Source organism: Tauraco erythrolophus, chromosome 3, assembly GCF_009769465.1.
Source record: "Tauraco erythrolophus isolate bTauEry1 chromosome 3, bTauEry1.pri, whole genome shotgun sequence".
Taxonomy (NCBI): Eukaryota; Metazoa; Chordata; class Aves; order Musophagiformes; family Musophagidae; genus Tauraco; species Tauraco erythrolophus.
In genome coordinates this window covers 82,668,848-82,686,977 of record NC_141467.1, presented here as the reverse complement: position 1 = coordinate 82,686,977, position 18,130 = coordinate 82,668,848, and positions in this window count along the sequence as shown.

Sequence of the window (18,130 nt, the reverse complement as noted above, 5' to 3'; positions counted from 1 at the left end):
TAAAACTGGTTTTTAGGAATTTAAAGCTTTTTTATTTTTAAAGAATTTAAAGGTATTCTTGGATTCTACTTAAATAATTGTCCTAGTTTTAGCTGGGACAGAGGGGTTTGGTTTTTTTTAACAGCTAGAAAAGCTCCATGTTTTGGTTTTACTCGGAGGCTCACTCTGAGAAGAACACTGATAACAAGCTGCCAAGGACTTTTCAGTGTGCCGGAGTGCAGAAGCACGGCGGGATAAGGGGGGAGCATAGATGGGACAAGGGGGACACGATTCCCCTTGTGATTTGTGTGGAACTTAAGACTGAGGGCCAAACTGGCCAATTAGTATTCCATATCATGCAGCGTCATGCCCAGTATAAAAGCGAGGGTCAGATGGGAAGAAGGGCTTTTGCGCTTTGGCTTTTGCGCTTTTGCCGCTTTTGCTCTTTTGAGCTTGCTGTGGTTTTTTTTTTCGCTCTATTGCTTTTTCTTTTTTTCCTTTCTTCTCTCTCTCTCCCAGTACTCCCACTCTCGGAGTACTATCTCTCCCTCTCTGCCCCTCTCTTTTTCGGGGCCTCGCGTTCGTCCGGGATTTGCAGTTTTCGGGACGAGACGGGCTTTGCATACGAGGGGGTGGTGAGCACCTACATTGTATTAAATCATCTGTATTAAATCACTCTTATCTCAACCCACGGGTTTCCCGTTTATCCTTTAATTCTCTCCCTCATTCCTGGGGGTGGGGGAGGGGTAGTGACCGGCTGTGTGTGTGTGGGGTGGTTCAACCTAACCCACGACAGTCTTAATTGGCGCCCAACGTGGGGCTCGAAGGGGTTGAGATAACGATGTGGCTGGCCGGAATGCTGTTTGTTATGCTTGCGTACATGTTACCGGACATTCATAATTTATTGTCTTATCTACCCTATATGATGTTAGGTGGAATGTTTATGCGGTTTTCTGGCTCTGGGTGTTGGACTAGCATGAAAAGTGTGTTATCGGTAATTAAGGGTTTTGCTATACTGTACGGTATAACTCTGATAAGATCATCGGTGCTGGGACCAGCTCAGTCTTTGTATTCAGCGGTGCAGAGGGGGATGGTGATGTGGAACTCATTGATTAATTTTGAGCGTCACCTGGCGGATATCATCGCCAATTATACCGGTGACTTTTCATTCACAAAAGCTTACGTTGATTTTGATAATGCCGAACATCATTGGAATAATTTAACCGGTTTGATTGTCCTGCAAGGTCTCCTGAATATATGTTTAATTATCTATATATTCAAAATCAATCGGCCATTTAGGGGTGTATATCAATTTATTTCTCGGGTTATTGTGCTTGCCATCTCAACTCCCATGACAAGCACTATAGCTACTCAGACTACAACGGTATCAGTTGCCCCCGTAAGGAAAAGAAAATGTATACAAAAGTTAGACGATGAAGAAGAGGAATCAGGGCCATCACAACAACCAAATGAGGAAGAGCAACCAGGGCCATCAGAGCAACCAGACAAAGAAGAGCAACCAGGGCCATCACAACGATTGGAGGAAGAGCAACTGAGGAAATGTGTGCGAAAGTCAGAACGCAGAGGAGAGGATGATGATGATGAAGAGCGACCAGGGCCATCACGAGAAATGAAGTGGGAGCGTTCTGTTTCACCCCAGAGGAAATCTCAATGGAGGAGGAGTGACATCATAGATGAGAGAATAACCACCAGATCTCTAAAAATGAGCGAGCTGCGAGATATTCGAAAAGATTATGGCCGTCTTAAAGGTGAGCCCATTGTCTCTTGGTTGCTCAGATGCTGGGACATGGGAGCCAATAGTCTGGAGTTAGATGGTAGTGAAGCTAGGCAGCTGGGAGCCCTTGCCATGGATGGAGGCATTGATAAAGCAATTGGAAGGCAGACACAAGTCTGCAGCCTCTGGAGACGACTCCTGGCAGCCATAAAGGAAAGGTACCCCTACAAGGACGAGGTGCCATGTAATGTAAGCAGGTGGACCAACATAGAAAAAGCTATTCAGTATCTGAGAGAACTGGCTGTGCGAGAGTTGATTTATCTTGACTCGAGAAGCGGACCAAGACTCGAAGATCCAGATGACGTCCGGTGCACACGACCAATGTGGCAGAAGATTATACGGAGTGCGCCAGCCGCATATTCCACCTCATTGGCAATAATGGACTTCGGGGACGATGAAGCACCACTATCCGTAGGTAATCTGGTCACCTACCTCCGACGATATGATGATAACACTTCTATACGAACCTGTGTTGCGGCTGTGGAAAAGCTGTCTGAAGAGGTCCGAGAATTAAGAGAAAAAGTAGATTTCCCACCACCCGAACGTTCTAGAATTTCAGCTGTCAGAACCAGGCGTTACCCTCCTCGAGAGAGACAAGAGAGACGGTACAGATCACGGGGTGAGCTGTGGTTCTACCTCCGTGATCATGGAGAAGACATGAGAAGGTGGGATGGAAAACCCACCTCCGCTTTAGAGGCCAGAGTACGCCAGTTGGGAGGAAGAACCAACAGGAATAGAACTTTCTCCAATTCCTCCAGGACAGCGGTTGCCCCAGTCTACAGTGAGCAGTCCACTAGTCAAAATGGGAGGGCTGATCCTCCTAGCCACCCTGACTCCAATCCTGCTGACTCCTCTGATGAATATGATAACAGGCATTAGAGGGGCCCTGCCTCCAGCCAGGTGGAGGAGAGGGATAATCGAGTTTACTGGACTGTGTGGATTCGGTGGCCTGGCACATCATGCCCCAGAAAGTATAAGGCTTTAGTGGATACTGGTGCCCAATGCACCTTGATACCGTCGAACTTTAGAGGGACAGAATCCATCTGTATTTCTGGAGTGACAGGGGGGTCTCAACAACTGACTGTGTTAGAGGCTGAAGTGAGTCTAACTGGAGAGCGGTGGCAAAAACACCCTATTGTAACTGGCCCAGAAGCACCGTGCATCCTTGGCATAGGTTATCTTAAGAGAGGGTATTTCAAAGACCCAAAAGGGTATCGGTGGGCTTTTGGCATAGCTGCAGTAGAGACAGAAGAAGGCAGGCAGTTGTCTACTTTGCCTGGTCTTTCAACGGACCCTTCTGCTGTGGGGTTACTGAGGGTCGAAGAACAACAGGTGCCAATTGCTAATACAACAGTGCACCGACGGCAATATCGTACCAACCGAGACTCTCTAATTCCTATTGTCGTGGTTTTAGGCTGATCCAGCAACTAAAACTCACACAGTCTCTCCCTCTCCAATAAAGTAGAGAGGAGAGAAAAAAAAAACAAAAGGACTGAGGGTTGAGGCAAGAACAGAGGGAGCACCCACCAACCATGGTCCTGGGCAAAACAGGCAGCGCTTCTCTCAAAGCAAAACAGTTCATCAATGATTACCTAGAAGGACAAAGGGAAACAAAAACCGACTACTTGAGAGGACAGAAAGAAACAAAACCAGATCTTAAAACCGACACCTTCCCCCCCCCACCTTCCTTTTCCTCCCGGCTCTACCTCCTCCCCCCAGCAGCACAGGGGGCAGGGACTGGGGGAGTGCAGGTCAGTTCATTCCATGCTGTTACTGCTGCTTCTTTCTTAAAGGAGAAGGAGTCCTTACACCCTTTTCCCCTGCTCCAATGGATCCCCTACCCACGAGGAAAAATCCACAAATTTCTCCAACGTGAGTCCAGCCCACTGGAAACAATCCTTCCCCACAGATTGCTCCAGTGTGGGCTATACCACAGTCTCGGGTACTTAGGGAGCTGTAGCCACTCGCTCCGGCGTGGGTCGTCACGAAGACTCCAGATGCCTTTCTGCCTTGCCGTGCCCCCAACACGACCATCCTCGGGCTCAGGCATCTTCTCCCCACGGGCTGCGAGTGGGTCGCTGCTCCACCGAGGCCGTCCTGGTTGCAGGGGGGCAGCCTGCTATCTCACCATCAGCTGCAGGGGAAACTCGGCTCCGGCACACCTCCTCCCGCTCCATCCTCACTGACCTGCTGTCGATGCAGCTGTTTCTCTCAGATCTCAGTCCTCTCCAGGTGAACTCAGCCCAGTGGGCACCCTGGGAGTGGGGTGCCCCCGAGTTCCCCAGCTGGCTCCGCCGCCGCCATTCTCCGTGGGCGGCGCCGGCCCGACGCAGGCAGCCGCCCGGCCGGGAGCCAGGGAGCGGGGGCAGTGCCCTCCTCCCTTCTCTGGTCGATCCTGGGCGAAGCACCTTTTCCGGTTCCCTTGTCCTGACTTAAATAGGGCAATTCGCAGAGGCGCCCTATTGGCTCAACCCCGAGGGGGATGGCAGTCTGATCCGGTGGCCAGAACTAAGCCTAACCCGGATCCAAAACCGGGGAGGTCGCAGGGAGCAAAATCCCTCTCCTGCCACCAGAACCACCCCCCCCTCCACATCAAACCATGACACCTATCCATAAGTTGATTCGTCAACTGGAGAGTCAAGGAGTCATCACAAAGACCCGCTCACCTTTTAACAGCCCTATATGGCCTGTACGTAAGTCCAATGGCGAGTGGAGGCTGACGGTAGACTATCGTGGCTTGAATGAAGTTACACCACCGTTGAGTGCTGCCGTGCCAGATATGCTGGAACTTCAGTATGAACTGGAGTCAAAGGCAGCCAGGTGGTACGCTACAATTGATATCGCTAATGCATTTTTCTCAATTCCTTTGGCACCGGAATGCAGGCCACAGTTTGCTTTCACTTGGAGGGGCATCCAGTATACCTGGAATCGACTGCCCCAGGGGTGGAAACACAGCCCCACTATTTGCCATGGACTGATCCAGACCACACTGGAACAGGGTGATGCCCCAGAACATTTGCAATACATTGATGACATCATTGTATGGGGCAACACAGCAGAAGAAGTTTTTGAGAAAGGTGAAAAGATAATCCAAATCCTTCTGAAAGCAGGCTTTGCCATAAAACAGAGTAAAGTCAAGGGACCTGCCCAGGAGATTCAGTTTTTGGGAATAAAATGGCAAGATGGGCGTCGTCAGATTCCGATGGACGTGATCAATAAAATAACAGCTATGTCCCCACCAACCAACAAAAAGGAAGCACAAGCTTTCTTAGGCATTGTGGGTTTCTGGCGAATGCATATTCCCGACTACAGCCAGATTGTAAAACCCCTCTACCAAATAACCCGAAAGAAGAATAATTTTGAATGGGGCCCAGAGCAAAAACAAGCCTTTGAACAAATTAAACAAGAAATAGTCCATGCAGTAGCCCTGGGACCAGTCCGGACAGGACAAGATGTCAGAAACGTGCTCTACACTGCAGCCGGGGAGAATGGTCCCACCTGGAGTCTCTGGCAAAAAGCGCCAGGGGAGACGCGAGGTCGACCTCTTGGGTTTTGGAGTCGAGGATACAAAGGATCCGAAGCCAACTATACTCCAACTGAAAAAGAGATACTAGCAGCATATGAAGGAGTCCGAGCTGCTTCTGAAGTGATTGGTACGGAAGCACAGTTGCTCCTGGCACCCCGATTGCCAGTGCTCGGCTGGATGTTCAAAGGGAGCGTCCCGTCTACACACCACGCAACTGATGCCACATGGAGCAAGTGGATCGCACTGATCACACAAAGAGCTCGGATAGGAAACCTCAATCGCCCAGGAATTTTGGAAGTGATCACTAACTGGGCTGAAGGTAAAGACTTTGGGATGTCACCAGAGGAGGAGGAGGTGACACGTGCTGAGGAGGCTCCACCTTATAATGAACTATCAGACAACGAGAAGAAATATGCTCTGTTTACGGACGGATCCTGTCGCCTTGTAGGAAAACATCGAAAATGGAAAGCTGCTGTATGGAGTCCTACTCGACGGGTCGCAGAAGCTACCGAAGGAGAAGGCGAATCAAGCCAGTTCGCAGAGGTGAAAGCCATCCAACTGGCTTTAGACATCGCGGAACGAGAAAAGTGGCCAATGCTCTATCTCCATACCGACTCTTGGATGGTAGCGAATGCCCTGTGGGGATGGCTACGGCAATGGAAGCAGAGCAGCTGGCAACGCAGAGGTAAACCCATCTGGGCTGCCCCGTTGTGGAAAGACATTGCTGCTCGAGTAGAGAAGCTGATTGTGAAAGTACGACATGTAGATGCCCATGTACCCAAGAGTTGGGCCACAGAAGAACATGAAAACAATCAACAGGTGGATCAGGCTGCCAAGATTAAAGTGGCTCAAGTGGATCTGGACTGGCAACATAAAGGTGAAAAATTTCTAGCTCGTTGGGCCCATGATGCCTCAGGCCACCAAGGAAGGGACGCCACATACAAATGGGCTCGCGATCGAGGGGTGGACCTAACTATGGACACTATTGCAGAGGTGATCCATGAATGTGAAACGTGTGCTGCAATCAAGTAAGCCAAGCGGTTAAAACCTCTTTGGTATGGAGGGCGTTGGTTGAAATATCAATATGGAGAGGCTTGGCAAATTGATTATATCACACTTCCACAAACTCGCAGTGGCAAGCGTTACGTGCTTACAATGGTGGAAGCGACCACTGGATGGCTGGAAACCTATGCTGTGCCCCATGCCACCGCCCGGAACACGATCTTGGGCCTTGAAAAGCAAGTCTTGTGGCGACATGGCACCCCAGAAAGAATTGAGTCGGACAACGGGACTCATTTCCGTAACAATCTTATAGACACCTGGGCCAAAGAGCATGGCATCGAGTGGGTATATCACATCCCCTATCATGCACCAGCTTCTGGGAAGATTGAACGATATAATGGATTGCTAAAAACCACACTGAAAGCAATGGGTGGTGGAACCTTCAAACATTGGGATACGCATTTAGCAAAAGCCACCTGGTTAGTCAACACTAGAGGCTCTGCAAATCGAGCTGGTCCTGCGCAATCAGAACTTCTACGTACTGTAGAAGGAGATAAAGTCCCTGTAGTACACATGAGAAATATACTCGGGAAGACAGTTTGGGTTATTCCTGCCTCGGGTAAAGGTAAACCCATTCGTGGGATTGCTTTTGCTCAGGGACCTGGGTGTACTTGGTGGGTGATGCAAAAGGACGGGGAAGTCCGATGTGTACCTCAAGGGGATTTGATGTTGGGTGAAAATAGATGATAAAATGAATTGAATTGTGTGCACATTGTACTAATGTCATTATATTAAGAATCATCCAGGTTAATGAAGAATGAACTTCGTCAGAATCAGAACCAATTCCAAACACCCAGCAACTTCCTTGAGATCAACATCTTCAACCTGCAGACAGCGGCTGGATACACCAACTACAAGCTCCAGGCGCCACACACAACAAAGACTACATGTCATCCGTTCTACCGACTGAGCGAATTCCACGTCATCTTTCCTGCCCTGAGAGACTACTACAACAGATGAAGACACATTTAGGAGGGATGACCCATGGCTAAGGGAATAGTATATATGTAAGGTTTGAGCATGACGTGCATGGTATGGAATAAGGGGTGGATACTGTCCTAGTTTTAGCTGGGACAGAGGGGTTTGTTTTTTTTTAACAGCTAGAAAAGCTCCATGTTTTGGTTTTACTCAGAGGCTCACTCTGAGAAGAACACTGATAACAAGCTGCCAAGGACTTTTCAGTGTGCCGGAGTGCAGAAGCACGGCGGGATAAGGGGGGAGCATAGATGGGACAAGGGGGACACGATTCCCCTTGTGATTTGTGTGGAACTTAAGACTGAGGGCCAAACTGGCCAATTAGTATTCCATATCATGCAGCGTCATGCCCAGTATAAAAGCGAGGGTCAGATGGGAAGAAGGGCTTTTGCGCTTTGGCTTTTGCGCTTTTGCCGCTTTTGCTCTTTTGAGCTTGCTGTGGTTTTTTTTTTCGCTCTATTGCTTTTTCTTTTTTTTCCTTTCTTCTCTCTCTCTCCCAGTACTCCCACTCTCGGAGTACTATCTCTCCCTCTCTGCCCCTCTCTTTTTCGGGGCCTCGCGTTCGTCCGGGATTTGCAGTTTTCGGGACGAGACGGGCTTTGCATACGAGGGGGTGGTGAGCACCTACATTGTATTAAATCATCTGTATTAAATCACTCTTATCTCAACCCACGGGTTTCCCGTTTATCCTTTAATTCTCTCCCTCATTCCTGGGGGTGGGGGAGGGGTAGTGACCGGCTGTGTGTGTGTGGGGTGGTTCAACCTAACCCACGACAATAATTATCATAATATATTTTTTCCATTAGAAAAAATAGAAAATTATTAGAAACTTATGAGCTACTTTACAGTACCAACCACATTAATTATTACAAAAATGCCAAGATGCATATACAATGCTCCATTCCAGTCTCAGCAATAGTTTAGCCACAAATTTTCTGCAGAGTTTGGTCCAACTTGAAGGCACTCAGAGTAATGGGTCTGAAATTGTTGTTTGCACTAATAGTGACTACTCCAGCAATCGTTCTTTTGAACACGACAGCAGCAAGTGTCTGCTCAGTGCTTAAAACAAATGCCACAGCAGGATACCTGTGTGAGTGTTTCAAGATGACTTCAGCACTGTCGCCTCAGAGATGCGATTCCGAAAGCTTTGGCTCTTCTTTCACTCCTCTGAAAAAATAAGGCACCGTTTATATTGTGTTTGGACAACCTCATATCTTCAGATAAGGTTTGCTGGTGCATTCACTTTGTGAAAAGAGTCAAACAGAGCTTTCCCTACTAAGGCTGAGGAAAGAAGCTTGTTTAAGCCATGACATTTCCACAAGCTGAGAAGTCCAGGTCAAGACCAGAGTGAAAATCAGATGAAAAGCACCTTCACCTGGTAATAAAGATGATCATAGATACGCACTTACAGGCATTTTCCTAAATCCTTATGGAAAGTTTGTCACTACAAGGGGATCACTTATGCATCTGTAGAAACTGACCGTTTTGGAGAGTTTAGGAGAATTTATATTACACTATTTTGTTTTCTGGGAAGAAACTTTCTGTTTCTATTTCATTCTTCTGAAGTAAAATCGTGTTAAATTGTATTCTTCAGAGTCATGTACCCCAGTTTAAAATGTGACTGATTCACTGTTTAGCACAAAATTGTTAATCACTATTAATTTCAGGTTTCATTGCCACCAGTAATTAAAATCTGATTTTCTACAATTTCTCTGTAAGTACAGCCTTACGTTATTCTATTGAAATAATAGTTTCATTGATGTGAATACTATTACAGCCATGACACACCAGTATAGCAATGATGTCAGAACTAATACTTTTCGCACATGGAAACAAACTCAGCAAGCATTACTGCAGCACATTAAGGCAGATCCCGCCGCTTCGCACCAGTGTAGCTCACGCAGCACAGATGGTGTGCAGGTTAAGAGCAACAGCAGAGTAACTGCATCCCCTTGGTTCAACATTCATTCGTTTTTAATGGGAAATTATCTGCTGGGGGGGTAGAAAGAAGCCAAAACCATTTGTTAGTTCAGAGCAAACAAGAGTAAGAAGTTCCTGCGGGGTGGGGCTCTGCATCACGCACATTCCTCTCCATGCAAAGATTACTTGCCATGGTCTGAAAAAGTATGTTTAAATTCAGGCCTTAGAATATGCCTAAACATGCTGAGCACTAATAAGCGTTCTCGACGCCCTGTATGTAAATGATGGGCTGATAAAGCCGGCGGTGCCATGTCAGCATTAACATCTCTCTCGCGACAGTCCCAGCAGTGGCACAGGGCTGTCACTTGTGGTGAACGTCCCTTTGGCTGCATTTGCTGTGCGTTTCCTGTTGCATTCACCTACGCTCATGATGCTTGTTTTGTGCGTTCTTTTCTAGCGTCTGTTTACTGAGCCTTAACCTTCCACTGAGCTGTAAAACCACCAATATAGGTAATTCTGACCCACGGTTTCGCAAGGGGCAACTGGGATTTTGGAGACTGTTTGGCTTTGGTAGCTGGTCAAAACTTTGTCTTTTCATCTTGCCTCTTCAAACATTTGTGCTATTGGTAACTGAAAAATCCATATATAATTTAATTTTTCCAGATCCTTAATCAATGGAGCATAATGAGTAGATTGATCAAATAATTGGTCAGCGTACACTTTGTCTTAGAATCATAGAATGGGTTGGGTTGGAAGGGACCTCAAAGATCACCTAGTTCCAGCCCCCCTGCCATGGGCAGGGACACCATGTCTTACAATGCTTTGGAGCATTGACGATTGCTGCAGCATGACGGGGCTCAAGTCACATGCTCCAGTGCCTGGTCTGGGTCGGATAACCACTTATGAGCAGGTTACAAGTCTCTTGTAATAACACCATCAACAAGCACATTGTGAAATACAACCAATTGTGAAACAGTATTGTCCAAGAATAGTTTTGCAACTGTCTATGAAGTTTCACATGGGTGAATTTGGCAAGTTAGGCTGCTCTTTAACTATGGGAGATGAAGACAAGGATGCATCTGAATTTAGGGCAACCAAGTGGGGATTGCAGATACTGAATACGTCTAAGAAAACCATATTGAGAAGAGAGGAAGAATAGTGCTTAGCAACATGTAAACATTCAAAACTGCAGCCTCTGGTAGAGAGGCAGTTTATAAATCCAAGAGATAAAAGGGAAAGGAGCAGTGGAAGAGTATAAAGGTGTGAGAGCAAGGCGAAGGTGGGAAAGTCGGAGTAGGTGAAGGACAAAGAACTAAGAGATTGAGTAATGAGGATGCAATGACCTACAACAGAGTGATACAACTGAGGTGGTAAGACAGAGCAGAACAAGATGGGAGCAAGCAGGGCTGAGCCACTGCCCTTGGCTACTTGGGCATGGAAAGTGGAGATTGTTCTGTGTATCCCAGATTGATGTTTGTTCCTAGGGTTGCTTTCTCCATCATGTTAAGTTGAAAACTGTTGTTCTGTTTTCTGTTAGTCAAAGCAGGTAACCAGCACATGGGAAACCAGGTGAGATTCAGCTGGATCAGTTGGCAGATTTGCCTTGGACTGACACTATTGTTGGCATAAGATAGAGAATGACAAAACGGATTTATGCAATAAAGTAACTGTAATGATGTCACAGCACCTCTGTCCCCAGAGATCATTAATTTCTCCTGAAGAGTCTGGAAGTAAAAGCCAAGCCTCTGCCAGGCTTTATTAGAAGTTATCAAAACCCTAAGGTTTGATTATTTAACTTCAAATCTAAGTTCGTTGTGGAAGGAAAACTTGATAGCTCAGGAACTGCAGGAATATTTTCACACATCAAAAAACTGAGAAAACTGTTTTTAAAAGAGAAGAAGGTTAAAAGGCTTGTAGCAATGTTTTTACAGCCTTCAGCTGCAGGATCACTCTATCTTTCCCTGTGTTGCTGTGGGTGTGAAGGAGAGTTGTATGGTGCAGAAAGTGGAAAGTTGAAGACTTGCTTTGATGGACAAAGCATGTGATTCCCGATAATCCCTTTATTTAATATTTGGTAAAATCAATGGAAATAGTAAACAAGGTAGTCAAAGAATCCACTTTTAAAAGATTGAAATCCCATAACGCACCTGAAATCAGACATATACATTTTTAAGTAGCAACTCTGCATCCACAGGGTCTTCAGCAAGAGGCTGGACACGTGCGAGGCGCCATAGGAGTCTCTAGGGAGCAAGAGGAAGCAAAGCATAATAATTATGTACAATATTAAAAATTTCCTTGGTATTATGAGACCATGAGATGAAATCACTAAAAGATCAAACACCTTAGTTCAAACCCAAATCATCCAGCAAAGGCTTCGTGAGAGTTTTACCCTGTTGGCTTTTCGAAAGTAGCTCGAGATCGCTCTCTAGAGGTGAAAAATAAAGATTTCAGGTCTTCAGGTTTCAATCAAAACAATCTGCTAGAGAGCATAAACATAATGCAAGGCAGGGGAGGTTCTTAACGAGCCTACATCAGACAAAAGCTAAAACCACCGCATTTTTTATAAAAGCGATAATGGGGCCAATAAATAGCAAACAGCCCCGCGACATTGCGCACACTCACGCTCTTTTTTTGTAACTCTTTCACATAAAAGTACGGTATTGCCAAACAGTGTCGTCTGTTCAAAGCTGGCTCTCCATCACCTACTTTCGCTTAACTTAGCTTCCCCTGTAGTTTTCCTGTTGTCTCTGTCCAACGCAGGCCTCTCCAAAACTGTCCACACAGCCTCAGCTTGTCAGAACCCATCAGCGCCATCATCTAGCCCCAAAATGTGATGGAAGTATAACATTGCAATAATCTGCTTATGGGACCAAATGAACCTCAGGAAAACCACATTCAGCTCAATGAAGTTGCAAGAACTCAAATATCACGTTTCTATTTCCCCTGACCCTACAAAATGTGAGCTTCTTGGTGCTACACAAAACCCAGACCTTTGCAAGACAAAATATTAATGATTTACTCTTTCTGTGGTTCTTGCAGTTAATGCCATAATACAGAAGTTCATTTGTTCATACCGAAGCAACATTAAAAGATCCCAGGCAGGGATCCCACTCCCATGAAGTGAAGGGTGAGAACATTTTCTTATGACGCGTCTCATGCATCGTGCCCTTAAATATGTCACTATAAGATACACTATACACTGTCTGCCTGGAGACAAACACTAACCTGCTGGAAAACATCGAAGGCTTTCACTCTAAGAATCCAGACCCAGGTAAGTGGAAGACAAACACTGCATTTGTTGACACAAGTGATGGAGCAGAATTCAAACATTCCCTCTGCAGAGGGAATCCTGCCAAAAAAACCCAACCAAATTCATGTGCAAAGTATCTGTGAAGAAGTTACCTTCTAAACACTTCTGCTCAGGAATCAGTCACTGTGTGCAATGTTCTTCTACATCTGATAGCTCCGCAAAACGTAGATGCATTTATTTTCCAGACAGCTTTCAAAATCATTCATATATTTACAAAAATTGAACTAATAGAGGTTTAAAAGCTGAGTGTTTCAAAACTATTATATCAAAAACAAACAAACAAACAAACAAAAAAAACCCCAAAACCAAACCACAGATCTCACATCTGCTGGTCACTGTGGTTTGCCATATTTAATAGTTATAGTCCTTAAAACAAAAGCGGCCCCAGAAGCGAGTGGTTGAATACTGCAGGAGCACTCACCACCCTCTGCCCAAGAAAATAAGTTGTCTCAGGAGCATCTTACCAATGTTTATGAATAGCTGATGGGAGGATGTAAATAAGAGGGAGTCAGACTCTTCTCAGTGGTGTTCAACAGGCACAAACTGAGACATGGCATATTCTGTGTAAACACAAGAAAGCAGTTTTACTGCACTAGTGTTTGGACACGAGAGAAGGTTGTCCAGAGAGGTTGTGGAGTCTCCAGTCTTGGAGATTTTCAACACCTTACTGGACACAGTCTTGCATAATCTGTTCTAGCTGATCCATCCTGCTTGAGCAGAGGGTTTTAGACTAGATGACAGGACAAGGGGCAATGACTTTAAACTGAAAGAGAACAGATTTAGATTAGATACAAGGAATACATTTTTTACATTGAGGGTGGTGAGGCACAGGAACAGGTTTCCCAGAGAAGTTGTAAATGCCCCATCCCTGGAAGTGTTCAAGGCCAGGTTGGATGAGGCTTTGAGCAACCTGGTATAGTGGAAGGTGTCCCTGCCTGTGGCAGGGGTGTTGGAAGTAGATGATCTTTGAGATCCCTTCCAACCCAAACCTTTCTATGATCTCCAGCAGTGCCTGCCAACCTCAACTACTGTCAATCTGGGATACGGTCTCATCAGTACTGAGTTGAGGGGACTAATCACTTCTTTGACCCGTTGGCAATGTTCTTCCTAAGACATACTGTTGGCCTTCACTGCAACAGCACATCACTGCCTCATGCCCAATTGCTTTTCTAAAAGGAATCTCAGGTCCTTTTATTGCAAAACTGTGTCCCAGCCACTTGGCCACCAGTCTATATCAGCTCATGAGGTTATTCTTCCCCAGATGTGGGACTTCATGTTTCCCTCTGTTGAACTTCACGAGGTTCCTGTCTGCCCATTTCTCCAGTGTATCGATAGCCTTCTGAAGGGGGACCATCTGGTGTATAAGCCACTCCTCCCACTTCTGTATCATTAACAAACTTGTTGAGGGTGCACTCTGCCCCATCGTCCAGGCCAGTAATAAAAACGCTAACCAGTAATGGCCTCAGTATTGACCCCTGTATACCACTAGTAACTGGCCTCTGGGTGGACTTCATGCCGCTGATGACAAGCCTTTGAGCCCATCAGTTCACCTCATTTTCAGTCCATCTCACTGTCCTCTTACCTAGTCTGTACTTTATCAGTTTGTCAACGAGAATGCTATAGCAGACAGAATGAAGGGCCTCACTTAAGTCAAGATAAACAACCACCACTGCTCTCCCCTCATCCACTGAGCTAGTCATCTCCCTGTAGAAGGCCATCAGGTTGGCAAACCCTAAATCCACACTTCCCTTAAGTCACCTTCCTGTCCTTAATACAGTTTGCTCCACCTTCCAGAGGGTCAAGGTGAGGCTGACCAGACAGTAGTTCCTCAGATCCTCATTCTTACCCTTCAAGATAAAGTGATATTTGTTTTCTTCCAACAAGTTTGTTTGTGGTTCATCTTCCTTAAGTTCACTGAAATTCTCTCCTGTTCTGTCCTCAGCTATAGCAATGCTCCCCCATACCACTTCCTGCTCATTCATGAGTTACTAGCTCTCTTCTGCATCTGCTTAACTGCCCCATCTGCAAGTTCCTAGTTACCACATTCCTCTTCTGCCCAGTTCCCTGCTCCTTCTTCTCCCCAGTCCTGGTGATCCCGGAACTAACTGCAGGTATTACTTTCTCATACAATTTCATTACTAAGTTTTATTCATCAGTTTTCAAATGGTATCCACCAGCATTTCAAGATCTCTGTTAAATTTACTAAACTAATAGTACATTGCTATTTTAGATACTTCAGCTGTGTGGTAGCTGTCTCCACTTCTCAGATTTTGACTACAGAAATGTAAATTGTGATGATCCAGTTATGCCTGCTTTTCCTATTAGGACATAAAAATCATCTGTTGTTACTTGTTATAATAAAAATATTCCCATACTCCTCACATTCCAAAGCAGACTATGTTCTTCATTTCTTCCAAAATTACTTTCTATCTTAATCACCTGGCATGCTTCTCAGAAACAGAATGAAAATTTTCCATTTCTGCACAGTTCAAACTCTGTCCTATTTGCCAGAAATCTTTTAAGAACCACAGAAATAAAATAAACTGTAGAAAGAGAAGGTTTTGGTTCTAGCCTTTCCCTATAAATCAAACCTAATACAGACTAACTCCCACTCCCTGTATCTAAAGTATCTCTCTTCACCACTAGGAAAGCCCAATGGCACCAGACATCTGCTATTCCATGGCTGGTCACTAACATTTAATATTCTATAATCTTCCCTTCCTTGTAAACAGCAATTCTGAGTGTGCTCAGCCACAGACAACTCCAGCCTGGATGCATCACTGAAAGGAAATGCACTGAAAGTACTTCCCTGCCGCCCACAGAGAGGACCACAGCAGAACAGGTATTGTCCAGCAGCTCATGGAGAGGTCCATGCTGGAGCAGATATCCACACTGTAGCCTCTGGAGAACCTCACATCAGCCGGGTGGACGTGCCCTGAAAGAAATGTGGCCCGTAAAGGGCCCATGCTAGACCAGGTTTATCCTGAAGGACTGCAGCCTGTGGAAGGATGACACCAAGCTGTGTGGTGCCGTCGACACGCTGGAAGGGAGGGATGCCATCCAGAGGGACCTCGACAGGCTGGAGAGGTGGGCCCGTGCCAACCTCATGAAGTTTAACCAGGCCAAGTGCAAGGTCCTACATCTGGGTCGTGGCAATCCCAGGCACAAATACAGACTGGACGGAGAATGGATCGAGAGCAGCCCTGAGGAGAAGGACTTGGGAGTACTGGTGGACGAGAAGCTCAATATGAGCCGGCAATGTGCTCTTGCGGCCCAGAAGGCCAACCGCGTCCTGGGCTGCATGAAGAGGAGCGTGGCCAGCAGGTCGAGGGAGGTGATTCTCCCCCTCTACTCTGCCCTTGTGAGACCTCACTTGGAGTATTGCGTCCAGTTCTGGAGTCCCCAACATAAGAAGGACATGGACCAGTTGGAGAGGGTCCAGAGGAGGGCCACAAAGATGGTAAGAGGGCTGGAGCACCTTTCCTATGAGGACAGGCTGAAAGAGTTGGGGCTGTTCAGCCTGGAGAAGAGGAGGCTCTGGGTGACCTTATAGCGGTCTTCCAGTACCTCAAGGAGGCCTACAAGAAAGATGGGGAGAGGCTGTTCAGGAGGGCCAGTTGTGATAGGACAAGGGGTAATGGTTTTAAAATAGAGGGAGGTAGATTCAGGTTGGATATCAGGAAAAAATTTTTTACCATGAGAGTGGTAGAACACTGGAACAGGTTGCCCAGAGAGGTGGTGGATGCTCCATCCCTGGAGACGTTCAAGGCCAGGTTGGATGAGGCCCTGAGCAACCTGATCTAGTTGGAGATAGCCTTGTTCCTTCCAGGGGGGTTGGACTAGATGACCTTTGAAGGTCCCTTCCAGCCCTAACCATTCTATGATTCTATGATTCTAAGGAGCCATGCCAGAGCAGAGTAAAAGCATGAGGAGGTGAAGCAGCAAGAACTGTTATAAACCTCCCCATTCCTCTGTGTCACTGGGCAAAAGGAAACAGGCTGAGAATAAAGGAGTGAAGTTGAGCCTTGGAAAGGGGAATAATTCCCTAATTCCATTGAAGGGGAATAAGGTGGGTTTTTTTTTGTCTGCTTCTCACCCTCCAAATCTATTTTAATTGGCAATAAACTAAATCTTCCCCAAGTCTGTTTTGCCTGTGACAGGAACTGATAAGCAATCTTCCTGTCATTATTTCAGTCCATGAGCTTTTTCACCTTGTTTTCTTCCCTATCCCATTGAACAGGGAGAGAGAGAGAAGCTGGGTGGGTAACTGGCAGCCAGCAAAGTTCAACCCACCACAACCTCTAATGAGAATTTCCCGTATTTAAACTTCTGTCCTCTGTCTCTCTTATTACAGGGTACCTCTGAGGAGTACTCGGGCACATCAGAAGGCTCCTTCTTCTCTGTACCCTCTGCTCAGGCAGTTGAAAATATCAGCAACGCCTGTCCTTTGCTTTCTCTGTGTCTGTTCCCCAATATGAAGACACAATTCTTACAAGTACATCATGGTGTCACATGCTCCAGCCCCTACAAGCTTGGGTAGCCTCCACTGGACTTACTCCATTGTAGTAGTCTATTTCTTGTGCAAGCCCAGACATGACCTCATAAGAGCCAAATATTGGGAAGGATGGCTACTCTTTTATTAGCAACACTCCAGGAAAAGGCTGACCTTTGACATAAGCACAACTTGTTTTCCAGAAGCAGTCCCACGTGCTTTTCTGCAGAGCTGCTTCCTGGCTAGTCAGCCCCCAGCCTGTACTGGTGCATAAGGGTTATTCCTCCCCAGGCACTGGACTTCACAATACTCTATGCTGAAGTTGACGGGCTTGAGAGGTGGACCTGTGAGAACCTCATGAAGTTCAACAACGCCAAGTGCAAGGTCCTGCACATGGGTCAGGGCAATCCCAAGTACAGGCTGGGCGGAGAATGGATTGAGAGCAGCCCTGAGGAAAAGGACTTGGGAGTGCTGGTGGATGAGAAGCTCTACATGAGCTGGCAATGTGCACTGGCAGCCCAGAAAGCCAACTGTATCCTGGGCTGTATCAAAAGAAGTGTGGCCAGCAGGTCGAGCGAAGTGATTCTGCCCCTCTACTCAGCTCTCGTGAGACCCCACCTGGAATACTGTGTTCAGCTCTGGAGTCCCCAAAATAAGAAGGACATGGAGCTACTGGAACAAGTCCAGAGGAGGACTATTGAAGATGATCCGATGGCTGGAGCATCTCTGCTCTGAAGACAGGCTGAGAGAGTTGGGGCTGTTCAGCCTGGAGAAGAGAAGGCTCCGGGGTGATCTTATAGCAGCTTTCCAGTACCTAAAGGGGGCCTACAGGAAAGCTGGAGAGGGACTTTTTACAAGGGTGTGTAGTGATAGGACAAGGGGCAATGGATTTAAACTTAAAGAGGGCAGATTTCGATTAGATATAAGGAAGAAATTTTTTACATTGAAGGTGGTGAGGCACTGGAACATGTTGCCCAGAGAAGTTGTGGCTGCCCCATCCCTGGAAGTGTTCAAGGCCAGGTTGGATGAGGCTTTGGACAATCTGGTGTAGTGGAGGGTTTCCCTGCCCAT